Source organism: Schistocerca cancellata, chromosome 5 (assembly GCF_023864275.1).
Source record: "Schistocerca cancellata isolate TAMUIC-IGC-003103 chromosome 5, iqSchCanc2.1, whole genome shotgun sequence".
NCBI classification, from domain to species: domain Eukaryota; kingdom Metazoa; phylum Arthropoda; class Insecta; order Orthoptera; family Acrididae; genus Schistocerca; species Schistocerca cancellata.
Window position 1 is genome coordinate 308,261,266 of NC_064630.1, and position 20,706 is coordinate 308,281,971.

Genomic DNA, 20,706 nt, shown 5'->3' on the forward strand with positions numbered 1-20,706 from the left:
TTTATTATGATTACTTACCTGTGTGCTGAATGCACATTTAAATTGAGAGCTTCATCGGCCATCAGCAAAGGAAGCGATGATTTATTCAATAACTTAAAGTGGTGCATTACTAGCCCAGCGGCTAGTTGGGAGAGCCGATTTGATCAGGCGTTCCCTTAGCCGTCCGCACCACGGCTTTATATATAAGAACGCTGCGCGAGGAAGCAAGGCCCCAGTTCTCTCCAGACGCTGATTAGCACATCACCTGTGTCGGGAGTCACGTCGCGTCAGTATCATTGCTATAAACAGCCTCGGATGCCGTATTAAGTTACTCGGGATACGCGTAACCATGAAATCATTTTCGAGTGAAGTGTTAATTCTGGGATGACTTTAATTATCTATCTTCAGTTTGCGTATGTCTTATTTTCACGTGCTGCCGCGGGACAGACATTCTACCATTATTTAGCGTGGCGTTTGATGAACATTATCATCAAATTATGGCGAGCATTCATTTAAACATTTAATTTGGACAGTTATAGTTGCATCAGCGCATTAGACTCTGAACTGCTCTGGTAGTTGAATTGTGTGGATTCTTTTTTTCCATCTGTGACTTTCAGAATACAGAGAAAGTTTTTTCATGATTGTCTGGGATTCATAATCAAAAACTATCTTCTAATTCCTCAGAGCTATAAGCTGTAGCTATAAGTGTATTTCTCAGATGAAGTGGGCACTAGGAATTCTAATTACAGGCTTCACGTTTGGCTAATCACTTTCTGGTTGCCAAAATTGTAGTTAGAGAGCCAGTGTTGAGAACGGCAAAACAACAGAATAAATAATAGGAACATTTATGTAACAATTAATTCCACCTGCCGCCCCACATATGGTTAAACGGCAGGGAAAAGCATCTTTTCTTTTCTACATTACAAACCAAACATATATAATAAACCCATTTAATACCAACCCGCCGCCCCACAACCTGGCATTCCTTTTAACGATATTTTGGGAAACAAAACCCATGACCACATTATTGAAATTACTTCACTTTCGTGGGAAGAGATTAATCAACGAAGTCCAACATAAGTTGGAAAGAAAAAGCTTTTCAGATAGACGCTGTTTATTGTTCAGCGACAATGTGATCTATACATTCGATTACGGTAGTTTTCTTTTATCACTGTAATGAAAAGTTACTTATTTGCATCTGATTTGTTACCTGCTTATTCCTTGTCAGTTGCCACGGGGTCTTCGTAATAGTAAGACAACTACATCGCATAGAATATTGCATGTCTTAGGAGAAAATTAACGACAAGAACTGAAGTTCTGTAAACCACAAGGAAAAAACTCCAGGGCTAGAACTAAGCCTCCAACAATACTTCACGATGTCAACAACGCAGAAAACCATATTTCTCTAACTGAACTACCAATTACTAAATAATAAAAGAATACCACAATCCCTTCTCTTCGCCAACAAAAAACAAAACAAAAAATGAAATTTTGTACAACTGCATATAGGATACTGTATATGACAGTCACGTCCATAGTTCGTAATCTGCACAGATAACATAGCTTCTTTACATCCAGTTCTATTATTTCCTCACATTGCCGCTAGACTTGAAAACTCTACTACCTGTTTATTACCCAATTGCCCTTTCGCTGTTGCTCTGCATTGCCTTTACCAATTAATCTAAATACCTGCAGACTTTGTACTTAAATCGCTCGTTTTACTTTAATTTACAAGGACGGCACGTCACTCATCTTTTCATTTTTGTGAGACGTTTCTTAGCCGTTTTCTAAGAAAAGATCTTAACACTGCGCGAGTCCATGCTCCTTAGCGTGGACACTATTTTATAACCAACTTAAGTTACAAATGCTACCAGTCTTATCACTTTTGCTAAATACGTATAGCCCCTATGTATCTCACTGGAGCTGTTTGTTACTCGTTCGTTCCTACAACTTAAACTATTTTTATTCTACCATTAATGAAGCGACGTGATAGTTTTAAGTATATGAAACGCATAAATAGAAAGAAATATACCGTACAAATGTAAAGTTAACATCGCAGTAGATTTTATCACACAGCTCAGAGTACGGTAACACGAAAACACACTGCCGGCCGGCTGAATGTTTCTTGCGTCACAATAAACTGTTTATTACGACATTGTTTTTAAAAAATTACTTGGTTATCAAATATAATGCCTACCTTTCAGGCTTCGTTCTGTGTTGGTTCGGGAAACTATACAAATCCAATTCTATACAATGCACATACTTTCACAGCCTCGCTGTCCGCGCCTCCCGCTGAGTGAGTACTGACGTTCTCGCTGTCAAAGCAGGCAGCGGTTAATCGGAGAAGATACAACCTCTGGAGCATTCATTCCACGCTTCTCATGCCCTTGCATGTAGAATCTCTGACCTAGGTCTGCTGACTGCAGAGTATAGATGTGGTAATACAGGCACGCGTGATTGAATTGACTGGGCTAATCTCAACGACACAATTCTCTTTCGCCCCTCTAAGCTATTAATCTAAGATAAATTTAATGTTTCAATGCTTGTAAAGTCATTGAAGACCCGGATTTTTTTCTGGACACTGGAGCGCTTAAAGTTGTCGTAGATTGTAGGCGCTGTTAACGATAACGGCTAGTTCTAAATCGTGGTTTGTGAATATAAAGCGTGGTGAGATAATTTACTACCGCGACTGCTTTGTTGACGACGCGCGTCTTGAACTGACAGCTTCGTGGCCATAATTTCTCACAGAAACCGAGCGTTAGAACGTAGATATAAATTCATAGTTTGTTACAGAAAAAAATAGGTCTGCTAGAATGAAAGGTTTTTGCAGGAAATGAACATTCAAAACGTTAAAAATACATTGCTTTCATCATTACAGCTACCAGAGAAACAAATTAGCAAACACTGCCTATAGGAAAAGGGGCTACATTCCAATTTAGCCGATTTTCCCAAAATTAGATGATTGCAATGGCTCGTGACTGTGAATTACGTTCTCCGTCTGAGCTTGTGTTCCTTCCAAAATGGTGACTCTTGGGGCCCACCCATTAAGTGACACTAAGACAATATCATAATATTTCTGTGTGTCATTTTTGACCCAACAACAGCATTTTTGATTGCAGTATGCATGAAAACATAGTATGCTATTTGCAGGGAACAATGGAATTAGATGTTTTGTCAGATGGACCACTCTTCCTATTAAATTTTATTTATTCCATCGTTTCTTCCGAATACATTCACCCTGGGAGGAATATATGACTGATGGTTCAGGATTATGCTGTGCTAGTTCTATGACTTACAGAAGGTAGATGGTATCAAGAAGGCCACCATGCCATTATTGAGTAGGGCAGTTGCACTTGCAAAAAATTCATATTTTTATGCAGTTTTTCAGGAACATAATAATGAATCCCAATTGATATTCTTGACGTCCCAATTTCTTGAATATTTAGCTCATCCAACATGTCTAGGACGTTACCATAGATAACAAACCATTATGTCATAACCCAATTAAGACACTGAATTCACTTTTGGGAGGACTTAAGATCAAACTTTCATCTGGTTAGCTGGGTCTTGGTTTTCTGTGGTTTCTCTCAATCAATTTAAGTAAATGACCGGATGATTACTTTGAGAAGAATGAACTTGTGCTTCTTCTCTAATGACCTCATCATTGACAGCATGTTAAATGATAATCTAGAATGAAATTTTCACTCTTCAGCAGAGTGTGTGCTGATATGAAACTTTCTGGCAGATTAAAACTGTGTGCCGGACCGAGACTCGAACTTGGGAGTTCGAATCTCGGTCTGGCACACAGTTTTAATTTACCAGGAAGTTAAATGATAATCTTCCATCCTTCCCTGCTTCATAAAGCTTGCATTTCCCAGCCTTTTATGGATCATGGACCTTCTGAGCCGGTTTTGTGGTTGGGTTGATGCGGTGCACCACAAATCTCTCTCCTGCTTCAACCCCCTCATCCCAGATAGCACTTAGACCTAAGTATAACATTAACATGAAAGGCTATCACTCAAATGAAATTCACTGAGTTGCATATGTGAAGCTACTGACAACAAAATCTGGAGGTAACTTCTATCCAGAGAAATTGTCATCTCTAGGTTTTTTATACCTCTCATAATCAAATGAGACAACATATGGAATGCAGTCCCTCTCGTGCACCTCCACACAACTTTTTTTCCATTCTGTCCCAAGTTTTTGATTGTTAAATATGTGTGCATGCTGAAAAGTGATGCCTCTGAGTTTTTTTTTTATAAGAAAACTCTTAACCTTCTTGAATAAAATAAACATCAACATTCTGCATCATTATTCGCCATGTCTACATATTTGTTTCTCAACATAGTTGCCCCGGCAACAAAAACATTTCTCCCAATGAGAGAACAGTTTGTTGATACCATCACTGTAGAAAGTTTGACTTTGTTGACAGAGCCAGAACCTCACCTCTGCTTGCATCATTTCATCACTTTCAAAAAGTTCTCAAAAGTTTCTTTAAGTTTTGGAAGCAGATGAAAATCAGATGGAGTTAATTGGGACCATGTGGAGGATGATCGATGACAATGAACCCAAAGCATCAGATTCTTGCAGATGTCACAACATTTGTGTGTGGTCTGACATTATCATACTGAATGAGAGGGTGCACCATGTGTGAATGAACTCTTCAAATTCGAAACTCAATTACAGTACTCTCTTTCTCATGCACTGACATAGTTACACCACATAGCACCAAGTTACACGACACAATTCAGAGCCCTGTAATGGCAGGGGGCTGCACATATGTAGACATGAAGGATAAAGATGTTGAATGTTAGTAAAATTTGATTGGTTTTAAGAAAAAATGTTAAGAGTTTTCACATAAAAAATTCAGAGGCATTGCTTTTCAGCATGTCCTCAAATTTAAATGGAACTGCAGCATTCCTTCGGTGCACATAAGGCAAAGAAAATGCTCAGTATTTTCCATCATTCTTTGATTTTGGCTCTCATTATTTTGTTTTTTATGTTTTAGCCTTTTTCAGTAAAGCGGTTATATTTTTCTTTCATCTTTGACTTCTGAATGCCAACACTGAAAACTTTAGTAATAATTTGCAGGTTTTCCTTGTGGCAACTCCCATTTCCTTCAGGCATTGATTGCTGTGTCGGTGTCACACAGATGATGCAGATCTGTGGGAGAGGATATGTAGTATTCATGGCCCCCCTGCTGAACAACATTTTACTAAAAGCAACTATCTTTTTACTGAGAGAATAAAGCAGCCTGAAAACTCTTATCAGTACCCACTCTAATTACTTAACAGAGTATAAAATATTTGCTGATGGAGGCCTATAAGCTGTTGCAACTGCTATCTTGTATTAACTAAACAATGTTGTGGAACATTGCCTGAACAGTAACCACAAATACGCAATAGATGTACAAGTCTTACCCACAGAGAAAAAGGGGGCTAAACTCGACTAATTAGAAATTTTAGAACTAAAAGACAAATGCGTACATCACCACACCTGTTATTAAATGAGCAAACCCAATTCTTTACCTCTTTTAGATGAGATCACAACTCCAGGATAGAAGCAAAACTTTGGGCCTCAGTCCATCGGTAGATAAAAATTTCTTGGCTGATGAATAACTTTAGTCACGTCATGTTAGTGTAATGGCTGAATTGTGTAATTCCATATGTAGAGATCTGCTGCCTCTTTATTTCAGGCAAAGAAATGGGAAGTTATAGTTCATTAAACAGAAACCAAACCTTGCCATTATGGACTGACAGTGTATGTAGTGTTACATTATGAAATAATGTGTAAAGTGTGTGCAGTGATCAGTGTTGAGTAATGAATGAACAGTGTTGCACTAGCTTTTTACATTATTGAGTAGTATGGAAACTGATTGGTAATTTTGGGGTAGATGCTTAGCCCTCCTTCTTTAGATTGGTAAATTTTTAGAAGTTTGAATGCATCAGGGAAAGGTCCAGATTGTACAGATTTATTCAAAATGAAAGTAAGCGGTTGAGAAATAAGATTTTTTTCTTAGATAATAATTTGAAAACCAATAACAGTCCATACTTCTGGTGTTAGACAATTGTAATGCATTTTTCATAACATCCTTGGATGTGCGAATATTCCAGTGAAAAGCATCCCTTCTATGTGACTCAGCACCAAGTAGGTGTAATGCAAGTGTACCATTTTGTTTGATTTGGTTTTCAGTTCATTTATGGAGATTAGGAAGCAACCATTGATTTCCAGAAGTTCAGCTTTTGTGTGGGATTGATAATTTTCTGTTTTGACATTTTCTCATGTTGCTTTCTTCTTGTTGGGGGCACCTTCATTGTATGACAAGTAATCATTAAGTTTTAATTAACACCTCAAAAAGTAATGTTACATAATTAACTTTTGTTTCCTGCAGTTGTATGTCTCAAATCACCCCACCACAACTGTATAGGCAGCCATCAGAGGAGACAAAATAGAATGGTGCAACCCACTGATAAAGAGTTTTTGTTTTCTATATATGAAGGGTAGCTACACTGAGTTGGTGAAAGTGTACAGCAACAATGCACTTTCATATGACGCAGTTGTCAGGTGGCACAGAAATTTTCAATGTGGTTAACAGTCTAAATGTTGAAGAACGAAATGTCAGATCATCTCTCTGTGAAAAACCAAAAATTGCAAGAGAGTGATTGAGAGATTTATGGGACTAAACAGCGAGCTCATCAGTCTCATGATTTGAAACGTACGTGCATAAGAGGCACCTATGAAGCCTTTTATCAAAATGTAGACCCAAGAAATGGAACTGTGCTAAAACATCTAGACACTGGGTGTACTGTAGGTCTACGGCAAAAATGCACAACCTATATTTTGGAGGGAGAAAACTGGAAGCCATGGGAAAGGGCCCACACAGAAGTCCATTGGATGTTGTCTTGGAGCAACAGAGTGGGAGGTGAACCAGATGCAAAAATCGCTGACGTACAGTGCCGGGGTAACCAGATGCCCAACAGATGGTACAAGTCCACTGATGGTGATGAGGAAGAGTATGACACTTCACACAGATCACTGTGGAATATTGGTTTCCTAGGTCTGAGGGATGCTGAGTTAGGCGTCATCTTGAACCTGGAAGAGCTGGTGGGATAAAAACTCATGGATGAAAATCAGTAGTCGGCTGTTTTGCTCCAGTCATGGAGGGTAACTAAAATGTGATGGCAGCAAGCCATGTCAAATGCCTTATGAAATTGAAAGAAGACTGCAGCATTGTGGAGGGGGTTAGTAAAAGCCCATCTGATTGTTGTTTCCAATCAGAGTAAATGGTCAGTTGCAGCTCCTCCTTCCCAGAAACCACACTGATATGGGAACAAAAGGCCCCAAGATTTGAGTACTCAATCTAACTGGAAGCTAACCATCCTCTTAAGTAGTTTATGAAGTATGTTGACCATGTTGATTGACTGGGAACTGTCAAGAGATGTTGGGTTCTTGCCGGGCTTAAGAATGGATGTAACTATGCTGTCTTACCATTGCAAGAGGAAGACACCTGTGAGCCAAATGTGGTTGAAGACCCTGACTAGATATTGCCTCTGGATAATGTCTAAGCGTCAGATGATCTGGTTGTGAATAGAATCTGGACCTGGGGCCATGTCATATAAAGAGCTAAGAGCCTGCACAAATTTCCATTCAGTAAAGGGTTCATTATAGGCTTCAGTTTGGTGGGGATTGAAACAGAGGGGGTTTCTTCAACTCATAGTTTGTGCTGGAGAAAAGTAGCAGGTTAGAATGAAGATCCCAGTGCTGTCACAAGATGTGTCACTAGGTGTTCTGCAAGGACCAGTGGATCAGTACACGAGCACCCTGCTGATTGTCACTGGCATTCCAAAAGGCTACTGATCTTGGACCAAACCTGTGACAAAGAGGCACACACCCCCAGCGAGAGAACATAGTGCTCCCGGCATTCCTTTTTATTCTGCTTAATAAGGTAGTGAATTGTAGCATGGAGACGCTTACAAGTGATAAGGCTGATCTGTGAAGGGTGTCATTTAAATTGTTGCAGTGCCCATTGGCAGTCCTGGATAGTAACTGTGATGTCCTTGGTCCACCACAGTACTAGTCAACGATGAGGGGGATCTGTGAATTAGAGGAATAGCAGTGCCAGAGGCATGAAGGATAGTGTCAGAGATGTCTTGTGGGCCAGCATCAATGCAGTCTGAAAGAGAGGTGTTCAAGTTGTAACGGAACATATTAAAGGCTTTACTGTACCGAAGTATGCGATACCTTCCAAATTCAACCAGTTTAACGAGTATTTATGATTATAGAAAAGTTATTGTGTATGTTAACAATGATTGCATAACATGTCTCCATAAACAGTCAACCCATTAAATTATACTGAATAACTGACCCACACAAAAGTTTATATCACTTGATCACTGATACAGCAAATGTCATCATGTAAAAACACTAAGTTCATCTTAAATAATTAATATGAAGTACGAAAAATAGTGGCCAACTTTGGTATTTTGGATCTCCTTAAATAAAAATCACCCAGTGAAACCTATTTGTTCACTAGGAGCGTTTTCACTCAGTATTCACGTAAGCAATCCTATTTTAGACGAAAACCAATGTAATTCTTAATAATTCATGTTATTTACTTATTTATGCAAATTAGAGAAGTCAATTGACAAACTTCTAAAAAACGGCCTTTTTGTAACAAAGAATTATTCTGTCAAGTCAACAAATCTGTCTGTCATTTTAATAACATGTTAAATTATGTCACTCGATGCAAATTAATAACTTTTCTGCACAAATTATGATAACAGATGTACATGTGACTTATAAACTATATCCCTTTTTAGTAGTTCTTTGACAATGTTATACATACGAGCAGCAAGAAGGGTCGGGAGGCAGTCGGAATGTCACTTTGGTAAAGTGTGTTTGTGTGTTATTGTTTGAGGTGGATAAACAATGCAAAGAACATGTAACGGAAGTACTACTTTGTGTTGAGTCATGGTCTTTGGTGGACAGTGGAATTAAGATGGCCACCAGAATAATAAATATTTGAAGTTTACATATTTGTTGGTTTTGCTCGTTCTTTATCATCAAAAGCACATAAAAAACACGGGACCTCATGTTTTTAACCCTAGACGGGTCGACAGAAGCGTCCGATCCCACGCGTCGGCTTTGGCCCGTGATGTAAGGGTGTTGTGTGTGACGTCATGATGGCGCGGAGTTTGGTTTGTGAGTGTGGCATGTTTGTAGATGTCGTCGTGTTGTGGTTTGTTGTGTTCTCTGGTGGTATGTTCAGGGTTTTCGCTTGTGTGGTGTGTTGGGCTCAGTTTGCTTTTCCTCATTATCCAGATTTGTTAGTGTCAGCTGTGTTTGTAGTGGAATTCGTTTCAGTGAGTTAACGATTTTGTGTGAAGGTTGATTTATTGTTGTTCGCTGTACTTCGTGTGTTAATTTTAGTAAAATTAATTGATTGTTGTTTTTGGTCAGGAATGGATATGACAGATAAAATTAACAGTGGGGAGGTCAAGGGAAGTGTTCGATCCCAATGTGTGGCTGTGTATGTTGGTATTGGCATTGGGAGATCTTTTTGAGCTATATAAGCCAAGGGAAGTGTTTGATCCTAATTTATGGGATTGGGAGTTGCTGTTGAGCTATATAGGTCAAGGGAAGTGTCCAATTCCAGATGCTATAGTGTTTAGTTGTACTTGGGGAGTTTTGTGATGTCCGTTTTTTCGTCGTTTTTCTGTGGTTTTGTATGGGGGTGGGTGTCTAAATTTGTTTATATTTAGTTTGCCACCACCCAAAAACACCCCATTTCCTGTGCTTGTCCCATTAGTGTCACTAGGCTTTTTGTGGAAAGGGTGCTTGCTTGTTTTTCGATGTATTTCCGTCATCATATTGTGTACCCAACGACTTTATACGCGCCATATTGGAATCGTGGTTTATGGTCGTTTCCGCCATATTTGTGACGTCATGGGTCAAAGCAGACGGGCAGGATCGGACGCTTCCGTATTTCCCCCTAGACAACCAGATTTAGAGCCAGCATCAGCTTCGAGAGACAGCAGCGATCCAGCAAGTAGCAGCGATTACTACAACACAATGCATTTTAATGGCGCCAACCTAACATCAAGTGCTAACAAGCTCCGTAAATGGGAGTGAAATAGTGTGATTATAGCAATTAGCAATATCTACGACTAGGCGACCATTACAAAGTACACAGCAGATGTATATAAAGGCCAAATGCCTCAGCAGAATGCCCATTGTGGGAACCTGTCAGCTTGGCAGTGGCAGGGGAATGATAGAATCACTGGAAAGTAGTCACTGTCACAAAGATCATCATGGGGTGACCAATTTAGGGAAGCTATGAAAGCAAGGGAGGAGATCGTGAGATCGATAGCAGAAAAGGTGGTGTGAGCAGCACTGAAGTGAGTAGGGGAACCATCATTGAGGAGACACAAATCAAAATCTGTAATAAGTTGGTCAATTAGAAGACCTCTACCCATCGAAGTGGCAGTCCACTACAGGGAGTGGTGTGCATTGAAATCCCCAAGGAGGAGATACAGGGACTGGAGTTAGGCAGTTTAACAAAAGGAAGTGGCCTACTTGGGAGGGCAGTGTACATTTCAAATAGTGATTGCTGGGGCATTTGCAGTCGTACCACTATTGCTTTCAAGTTGGTATGAAGGGGGATCCAGTCACTAATGACATTGGTGCAAACCAAGGTGCAGATCCCTCCAGATGCTATCCCGGGGGCAGCACAGTTCTGATAGAATGCCCAAGAACCACAAAATGCCAGAGAGCGTTAATCATAGAAGTGTGTTTCTTGAAGAGCAAGACATAATGTAGAATAAGAGGAAACAAGGTGTTGTATTTGCAGTAGGTGATAATAATATCCATTGCAGTTCCAATAGATTAGTGTGTGGTGAGAGTCCAGGTTAGACATGGAGAAGGTGAGGGGAGGTCATGTCATCCAGTCAGTAGTCATCACTGACGAGAATGGTGTGACATCCAAAAATAAAAAGACACAGGCTGTGAGTGGGGAGATGGCACCTCCAGGGGCACGGAGGGTGCCTTGTCCTGAGGCATATGTTTCTTTTTCTTGTCTTTCAGAGGACGAGGAGGTCAGGGCACAGAGGGAGAGCAGGATGCTGCAGGGTATTGGACCGAAAGTGAGCGAGCGACCTTGAGGCACACAAACAGTGTGTCTTGTGGAAGTTGTGCTAGCAAGCTTCCAACACCTGAGAGACGCTGGGAGGAGTGGTCTTGGGGGGGGGGGGGGGAGGGGGGGCAGAAGCCACCAGTGGGTGCTGAAGGAGTGGGGGCCACAACTCTTTTGGCCAGGGAAGGAGAGTGGCACCCGGAGGGGAGGGCATGGGAACAGCAGGCTAGGGGTAGGGTAGAGTGGGGACAGGGCTGGGATAAGGAAGAGAGAGGTGGGGGAAAGGATGTAACAGAGGCAAAAGTTGAAGAAAGTGACACTTGATGGAGTCGGTCATATTTTTGACAAGTATCAGGATAAGATAAGTGATCCAAGGATTTGTACTCTTGGATCTTCTTTTCTCTTTTGTAAGCTGGGCAATCTGCAAGTGTGGTGAGTGGTTGCCATGACAATTTAAACACACAGGTGGCAGAACACAGGGGCTTCCCTCATAGAGTGGGTGTACCCAGTCACCAAACAGAGGGTCCGCCATACAGCAGGAAGACATATGCCCAAAACACAAGCACCAAAAGCAGCTCATGGATGGCGGGATGTACGACTTCATGTCACATCAGTAAAGCATGACCTAGACCTTCTTTGGGAATGTACCTCCCTTGAAAGCCAGATTAAAGGTGCTGGTATTTGTGAAATTGTCTTTATAGCTCTTCTGCGCACATCGAGTGCACATTGAACAAAGTAAACAGCACGTCGCTTTGAGTTCCTCATCAGTTTGCAGGATGAGGTCCCAATGAAAAATTACTCCCTGCACCATGTTCAGTGACTGGTGAGGAGTAATAGACACTGGGACATCACTAAGATGATTGCAAGCATGATGAGGCACAGATTGGGTGGCAGAAAAAGTATCGATCAACAAGGAATCTGACCACATCTTACTGAGAGACTCAACTTTGCCAAACTTGTCCTTTATATTCTCCACAAAAAACAATGGCTTTGTGGCAGTGGATGTGTTCCCATATGTCTTAGTATAAATCAGGTAGTGGGGAAAGTGTTTCATCCCAAGATGGTGAGGCTGGTCCTCCTTCCAGGGTGTACCCAGGGACAGGAAGGCTGCAGGGTCATACAAAACACCATTCAATGAACATTTACCACTCAGAGGGAGAGCTGTTTGGAGAAAGGCTATATTTTTGTAGCTTGATATGCTTCATGTGCCAAGCATCCTCTCTGATACCACCCAGTCTGATCAGGAGCTCTCCCCATTGGTGCCACCCAGCTATAGCAGGGGCTGCCTGGCATCGTGACTACTGCTGGGAGTTCCAACAATCCAGGATGACAAGCAACCACTTCTTGGCATATATGAGGAGGCAACAGCTCTGGTACCAGTGGTGATAATCCCTGTGTTGCAAGAGGGCTCAGCCAGAAGGATACACAACAGCCCCACCACACACACTGGCTATACATACTGGTGATGCAGCAGGGTGCAGGGGGGCTATGGTAGGAAAAGAAGAGGGGAAGGAAGGGGGGAGAGGAATCCTCACCATAGATGCTAAGAATGGAGTTCTTCCCCAAATGGCTCTCACAACAAACAGAAAATTTAGAAGTGGAAGTCAAACCCCAAGGGGGCCAAAATGCCAAAAAGGATGAAAGAGAACAGGTGAACAGGCAAGAGGAACAAAACTGCAAGGAATACAGGTAATCAGGTGGATAGTCAGCTTGACATAAATCAGAACACTGAGACAGGGGTAGGAGGGGGCAACAGGGAAGGAGTGAGGATGGGGAGGGAGGGGCATGGTGAAGGAAATGCAGCCAAAGAAGGATGAATGGGCTGCAATAGCTCAGGACCCCATGTGTGCCACACATGGACTCACAAAAGAACTGTGAGTACTCTGGGGAGAAACTGCAACAGAAGTGGATGGATTTTTTTGTATCAAAGAGTCCAAGCTGAATGAGACTATTTATAATCTTATAATATAAAGAAAATGTCGAAGATAAACTGTCCATGACCTGGTGTATCAAAATTGACATGATAGTGGAAAAGATGAAAATGTCTGATTGATAAGACTGTAACATGTTACCCAACATTATGAAAATGACAAGTTGATCTGCTCAGTTCAGTGAGTGCTCACACTCGGTCAAAACAATGTGTCAAATCAAAGTGGCAGTGGCTACAACTGTACCAAGTCAATCCAAATTATTTATTATAGTACCTCACCATCTTGGGTGAGAGCTGGAAATATCATTATGACCTTGTGAAAGAAGCAAAACACGTAGTGGAAACATGAAGATTCACAACAGCCGAAAAGACAAAAATTCAATCATTGTTGAGTGAGATGTTGCTGAGTGTTTTATGGGGCATCTGTGGTGTGCTAACATGTAATGCTTCTAAGGGGGCAAATCATCACAGGAGCATACTAACAATGAGGTTATGGTAGGCTGTCAAGATGAAACATCATGGGAAGCAGCCCAAGGGGGCATTTTTGCACCATGAAAATCCTCCCGTGTATTCTGCTGAAGAGCCAGTCACACATACAACTTCTTTGGAGTATCAAATTTTGCCTTCTCTCCCTTGCATTCTCCTTACATGGCATTGTTTTCTTAGATGGAGAAACTGTTGCATAACAAGCTTTTCCAGAGTGACAGCAATATGTTATTTGAGGTGGAATAATTTGTGGATAATCAAAGTGCTTACTCGTGTGACTAAAGCCTATGCCATGTCATCTGCCTTTGGCAAAAATTTTTCACACTGAAGGCTGAGGAAGATAGTCACCATATTTTATGACTGCAGCTTGATATTTTTCCAAGGTAATTTTATTTTATTTTATTTTATTTTATTTTATTTACACAACTAGTTCCATAGGATCAACTTGAGGAGCAAACTTCCAAGGTCACAGAACATGTCAGTTCATGAAATTACAACATAAAAGTAATAACAGAAAAAATAAAATGATTATGAACCCAAAAAAGTCAAGCCATAAGTTTAAGTAAATGCAATCAACAATGTAATATTGGAATCAACTTAATTTTTCAAGGAACTCCTAGACAGTATAGAAGGAGTGACCCATGAGGAAACTCTTCAGTTTCAATTTGAAAGAGCATGGATTACTGCTAAGATTTTTGAATTCTTGTGGTAGCTTATTGAAAATGGATGCAGCAGTATACTGCACACCTTTCTGCACAATAGTTAAGAAAGTGCAATCCAAATGCTTATTGGATTCCTGTCTAGTATTAACTGAGTGAAAGCTGCTAATTCTTGGGAATAAGCTGATATTGCTAACAAGAAATGACAGTAAAGAATATATATATTAAGAGGCCAATGTCAGAATATCCAGACTAGTGAACAGGGTCGACAGGAGGTTCATGAACTTACACTGCTTATTGATCGAACTGTCCATTTCTGAGCCAAAAGTATCCTTTGAGAATGAGAAAAGGTACCCCAAAATAAAATACTGTATGACATAAGCAAATCAAAATAAGCAAAGTAGACTAATTTTCATGTCAAATGATCACTTACTTCAGATACTGTTCAAATAGTAAAAATGGCAGCATTAAGTCTTTGAACAATATCCTGAATGTGGGTTTCCCACAGCAGTTTACTATCTATCTGAACACCTAGAAATTTGAACTGCTCAGTTACATTAATCATACGCCTATTCTACAAAATTAAAACATCGGGTTTTATTGAAGTGTGTGTTAGAAACTAAAAACTGAGTCTTACTGTGATTCAGTGTTAGTTTATTTTCTACAAGCCATGAACTTACATCATGAACTGCACTATTTGAAACATGACCAATGTTGCACACACCATCCTTTACTATGAAGCTAGTGTCATCAGCAAACAGAAATATTTTAGAATTACCTGTAGTACTAGAGGGCATATCATTTATATAAATAAGGAACAGGAGTGGCTCAACACTGATCCCTGGGGCACTAAAAAGTTCAAGGCAATCGTAAAATGCGTTTTAGACAGGTACGTGCCAAGTAAAACTGTGAGGGACGGGAAAAACCCACCGTGGTACAACAACAAAGTTAGGAAACTACTGCGAAAGCAAAGAGAGCTTCACTCCAAGTTTAAATGCAGCCAAAACCTCTCAGACAAACAGAAGCTAAACGATGTCAAAGTTAGCGTAAGGAGGGCTATGCGTGAAGCGTTCAGTGAATTCGAAAGTAAAATACTAGGTACCGACTTGACAGAAAATCCTAGGAAGTTCTGGTCTTATGTTAAATCAGTAAGTGGCTCGAAACATCATGTCCAGACACTCCGGGATGACAAGCGTAAAGCTGATATACTAAACACCTTTTTCCAAAGCTGTTTCACAGAGGAAGACCGCACTGCAGTTCCTTCTCTAAATCCTCGCACAAACGAAAAAATGGCTGACATCGAAATAAGAGTCCAAGGAATAGAAAAGCAACTGGAATCACTCAACAAAGGAAAGTCCACTGGACCTGACGGGATACCAATTCGATTCTACATAGAGTACGCGAAAGAACTTGCCCCCCTTCTAACAGCCGTGTACCGCAAGTCTCTAGAGGAACAGAAGGTTCCAAATGATTGGAAAAGAGCACAGGTAGTCCCAGTCTTCAAGAAGGGTCGTCGAGCAGATGCGCAAAACTATAGACCTATATCTCTTACGTCGATCTGTTGTAGAATTTTAGAACATGTCTTTTGCTCGAGTATCATGTCGTTTTTGGAAACTCAGAATCTACTATGTAGGAATCAACATGGATTCCGTAAACAGCGATCGTGTGAAACCCAACTCACTTTATTTGTTCATGAGACCCAGAAAATATTAGATACGGGCTCCCAGGTAGATGCTATTTTTCTTGACTTCCGGAAGGCGTTCGATACAGTTCCGCACTGTCGCCTGATAAAGAAAGTAAGAGCCTACGGAATATCAGACCAGCTGTGTGGCTGGATTGAAGAGTTTTTAGCAAACAGAACACAGCATGTTGTTATCAACGGAGAGACGTCTACAGACGTTAAAGTAACCTCTGGCGTGCCACAGGGGAGTGTTATGGGACCATTGCTTTTCACAATATATATAAATGACCTAGTAGATAGTGTCGGAAGTTCCATGCGGCTTTTCGCGGATGATGCTGTAGTATACAGAGAAGTTGCAGCATTAGAAAATTGTAGCGAAATGCAGGAAGATCTGCAGCGGATAGGCAGTTGGTGCAGGGAGTGGCAACTGACCCTTAATATAGACAAATGTAATGTATTGCGAATACATAGAAAGAAGGATCCTTTATTGTATGATTATATGATAGCGGAACAAACACTGGTAGCAGTTACTTCTGTAAAATATCTGGGAGTATGCGTGCGGAACGATTTGAAGTGGAATGATCATATAAAATTAATTGTTGGTAAGGCGGGTACCAGGTTGAGATTCATTGGGAGAGTCCTTAGAAAATGTAGTCCATCAACAAAGGAGGTGGCTTACAAAACACTCGTTCGACCTATACTTGAGTATTGCTCATCAGTGTGGGATCCGTACCAGATCGGGTTGACGGAGGAGATAGAGAAGATCCAAAGAAGAGCGGCGCGTTTCGTCACAGGGTTATTTGGTAACCGTGATAGCGTTACGGAGATGTTTAACAAACTCAAGTGGCAGACTCTGCAAGAGAGGCGCTCTGCATCGCAGTGTAGCTTGCTCGCCAGGTTTCGAGAGGGTGCGTTTCTGGATGAGGTATCGAATATATTGCTTCCCCCTACTTATACCTCCCGAGGAGATCACGAATGTAAAATTAGAGAGATTAGAGTGCGCACAGAGGCTTTCAGACAGTCGTTCTTCCCGCGAACCATACGCGACTGGAACAGGAAAGGGAGATAATGACAGTGGCACGTAAAGTGCCCTCCGCCACACACCGTTGGGTGGCTTGCGGAGTATAAATGTAGATGTAGATGTAGATGTACTTGGATACCTGACCACCTCTGAAGGTGATTCCTTTGTTAGAGGGACATCCTTTAAGCAGGTATACCCGTCAGCTGACTTCAAGCTAAAAAAGTTGCACCTCTAACACCAACTACTACAGGAATTTTTCCATGAGTGATCCCACCACCACCCACTGCACTGTCACCTATATGCTTTGCCAGCCTCCCCTTCCCATAAAAAAATGAAGATTAAAATTTTATAACTGCCTCCTGTACCATTCACACACAAGTCTTGAGGTCAGGGTCAGCTTATCTTTGAAGTTTTCTTTATGTAATAAGATTATAAATAGCCTCATTCAGCTCAGGCTCTTCCACACAAGAAATTTTATGTATTTATTTAGTTAGACCACCTCCTCCCTAAAGTGAGATAGGTCATATGTACACCATTTCTTTGTTTGTTTGCGCTTAGTGCTGAGTAGCGTAAAACAGTGAGCTTATTAAGAAAATGGTCAAAAACTGTTCCAACAGCACCATTCTCAGTATGTATGTTTGTTTTGTTTATTTATTTGTTTCTTACACCATGGGTCCGACTGTGATAATCTCATAAGGATGTAGTAAGGTCAATTTTTTACAATGTTGATGACAAGTACTTATTCACTGTTTTTTCAAGTAAAGATTAGAATGTGTGTAATATAGAGAATTAAATACAAACAGGACAACACAGAGAGAGTTATATAACTACTAAACTGTTCCATAATAAAAGATCACAAAAACAAAAAACTGACAGAGTATAGGGCATAGAGAATTAAATGTAAAAGGACATATAGCCCAGAAAAATAAATATAATCAGGGCAAAACTGAAAAAATAATGGACATGAAATGAAATACAACTTAATGATAATACATCTCACAGGTTTTTCGAGGTCTTATGGTAATTTTTCACTGTGTTCCACAAACTCTTATGAACTGTAGAATGACATGACTAAAAAACAAATTGCCTCAGAAGCTCTTTAAATATAGATCTGTCACCTATTTCACATTTAATTTCTGGAGAAGAGCATTAAATATCTTTATACAAGAGTATTGTAAACCCTTAGTACCACTTTCATATTTTTACATTCATTGTGGAAATCTTGCTTCTTCCTTGTGTTGTACTGGTGGTGCAAAATTAGATGGGAGGATACACCAACATTGTCATTTATATTAAGTCCAACAAACATAAAGCTGTGCTCCAGATTAGCATCACTGTACTTTTGGAAAAGTATAGTCTTAAGAAAAAGATTGTAGCAACTACGGATGACAACATGAATACTAGTTATGGAAGAAAAGAAAAGGAAAGGTAAAAACAATTTTCAAGTTTTAAGAAAAGAGTGAAAAAAATTTAATAGGTGTAAGATATTGTGGTTAAATTGTGAACAATAGTGTCGAAGCTGTCAAAGATATACAGCTCAAAACTGGTAAAATCCGCCAACACTTCCATATTTACACTGCCCATGCTGAAAAATTAAAATCATTCTGTGGGTTTGCTGAAGTAGAATACAAGAAACTAATAAGTTATTGTAAAAACAGATGGTCGTCTCTTCTACGGGTTGTTTAAAGAGTCATTAATATTTTTGGAGCATTAAAATACTACTTCCTGTTCCCTAACAAGTGTCCTATCAAAGTGATTAATTTATTCAAAAATCCACTCTCCTTTATCACCCTTCAGTTCCTTTCAAGTCAAGTAAGTATTTCCTCCAAAAGTATTTTTGCACTGAAAAAGAAAATGTAATTACAGCTGAAGTTTGCAGGAAAAATAAAAGTAATGGTCAACAAATCATAAGCCAGAAAATTCAAAATATTATTGACATCTGCAAGAAAACATTAGTTACATAAGCTGAAAAGTAAGGGGCTAGTGACACCTGATCGATTTTACAGTCTCACAACAACTTTCTGTGAACCTTCATAGAATATATTTGTGAATGATGAGAACTGTTTCCAGAACCTCTTCAGCTAATGGAGCGGATTGTCCTAAACAAAACTATTTTCAGGGATCGTGTTGAACAATTGTATAGTTTTGTAAAAACTAATATTGTGAACTTCACTATGGATGAGGGAGAGCTGTTTCACAAATACCATTGTTTAAGCAAATAATGTGAAGGTAAACTGCTGGACTGAAATATAGAAACAAAGGTTAGTGACAGTGAAAGATGATAGGAAATTTTTACATTTTTCACGAAGAGTGGGTGTGTCTAAAAAATATTAGAAGCTTGGTTGAATTTCACCAGCTGTTCCAGGTTTAAATGCCTCTATCTAAAGAGTGTTTCCAGTAGTTAAATTTGTGTTTATATTTGCATCCAAATTGTACCTCTCACCAGTGTTATGGTAGACTATGTGAAAACAAATTATTATTAAGCCTGTACTGACAGTAATTCTGTCATGTCCTCATTTGTCCTGAACTTTTGTGTATCGTGTTGAAAATGTCCTAAATATGGTCAAAAATAATACAGGAGACCTAAGTGTGAACCATACTGGCATTTTCCTCAAGTAATTTATGAAAACCATGGAAAATCAAAATCAGAATGGTTGGATGGAGATTAGAGCCTCCAACCTCCTGCAAACTCGATCGGATGGTCCTTCTTTGGAGTACTGTTTTGCGTACGTATTTTTTGCAAATGAACTATTTAATAATACAAAAGCTAGTGCAACACTGTTTATTGATTTCTCAACACTGTTCACTGCACATACTTTACACATTATTTCATAATGTACCACTACATACACTGTCAGCTGACATTAGGTCTATAATGGCAAAGTTTGATTTCCATTTAGTATACTGTAATTTCTCATTTCCTACCTGAAATATTGAGGCAGCATGCCTCTATAATGAGTGAAATGTTGAGCTCGGGAACAGGGTAAGATATTAATATTATCAGCTGCCGAGCAGTGGTGTAATGTTTGAAAAAGTGTATTGTGAAATGACAGAGATGTTTTATTATTATTTCCTTATGTTGCAGTTTTTGTCAAACACCTGCTCTGTGTTGTATAAGAACTCCATCACTATGTACAATATGTTTCTAAACAGATACTTTTCAACTACTTTTTCAAATAGGTTTGTTTTAGTAATCATTTTAATGTACTTAGAATCTGATGCCAGGACATTAGTCCTTTTTTTTAAGCAGAGGACTATGCATTTTCAGATAGGCCAACACTACAAGCAATACTACATTGTTAATTAGTGTGTCATTAAAGAAATGAAACCATCCCCTATAAACAATAAAGTTAAAAATTCCTTAGCAACAGTGTAAATGAATTAGGTCCTGCAACTCTCCCATGCCATTAGTAAAAACGTACCTGCAGATGCACACATCCAAACTATGAGACAGCTACACTGTGTGCCAAAAAGCCAGCTAGATGTGCAGTCAGCTAAAGCTGGTTTGATGCCGTCAGTATGTAGCATCATGTGAGAGCACGAGCTGAGGTCCTTTTGCATGCCTGGATGGCTGGATGGCTGTGGGGGGCATATTTTCTGGATGCCCAATGAGCTTTGAAGGATCCACTTGTCTTGGAGCTGCTTCTACAAAATTACGGGGTAGTCTCAGCACTTCCCCATATACTATCTCAGCACTTCCCCATATACTATCTCAGCCAAAAACCACCCAGATCAGATATGTATGTGCTTTGGGGTCCAAGTAGGACAATTGATAAAGCCTCAGTCCACCCAGTCACGTGGCATATCAGGGCTGCTTTT

The 20,706-nt window shown here is 40.0% G+C and overlaps 1 protein-coding gene across 1 annotated transcript in view; it reads right to left on the reverse strand.

Moving 5' to 3' along the window:
- The window catches only part of LOC126187634 (UDP-glycosyltransferase UGT5-like), a 147,289-nt gene extending 144,981 nt beyond the window's left edge, over positions 1 to 2,308 (reverse strand). Inside the window, exon 1 of the mRNA XM_049928833.1 lies at positions 2,177 to 2,308. The gene's annotated coding sequence lies outside the window, so the exon portion shown is untranslated. The remainder of the gene's footprint in view (positions 1 to 2,176) is intronic.
- Positions 2,309 to 20,706: the final 18,398 nt, after the last annotated feature.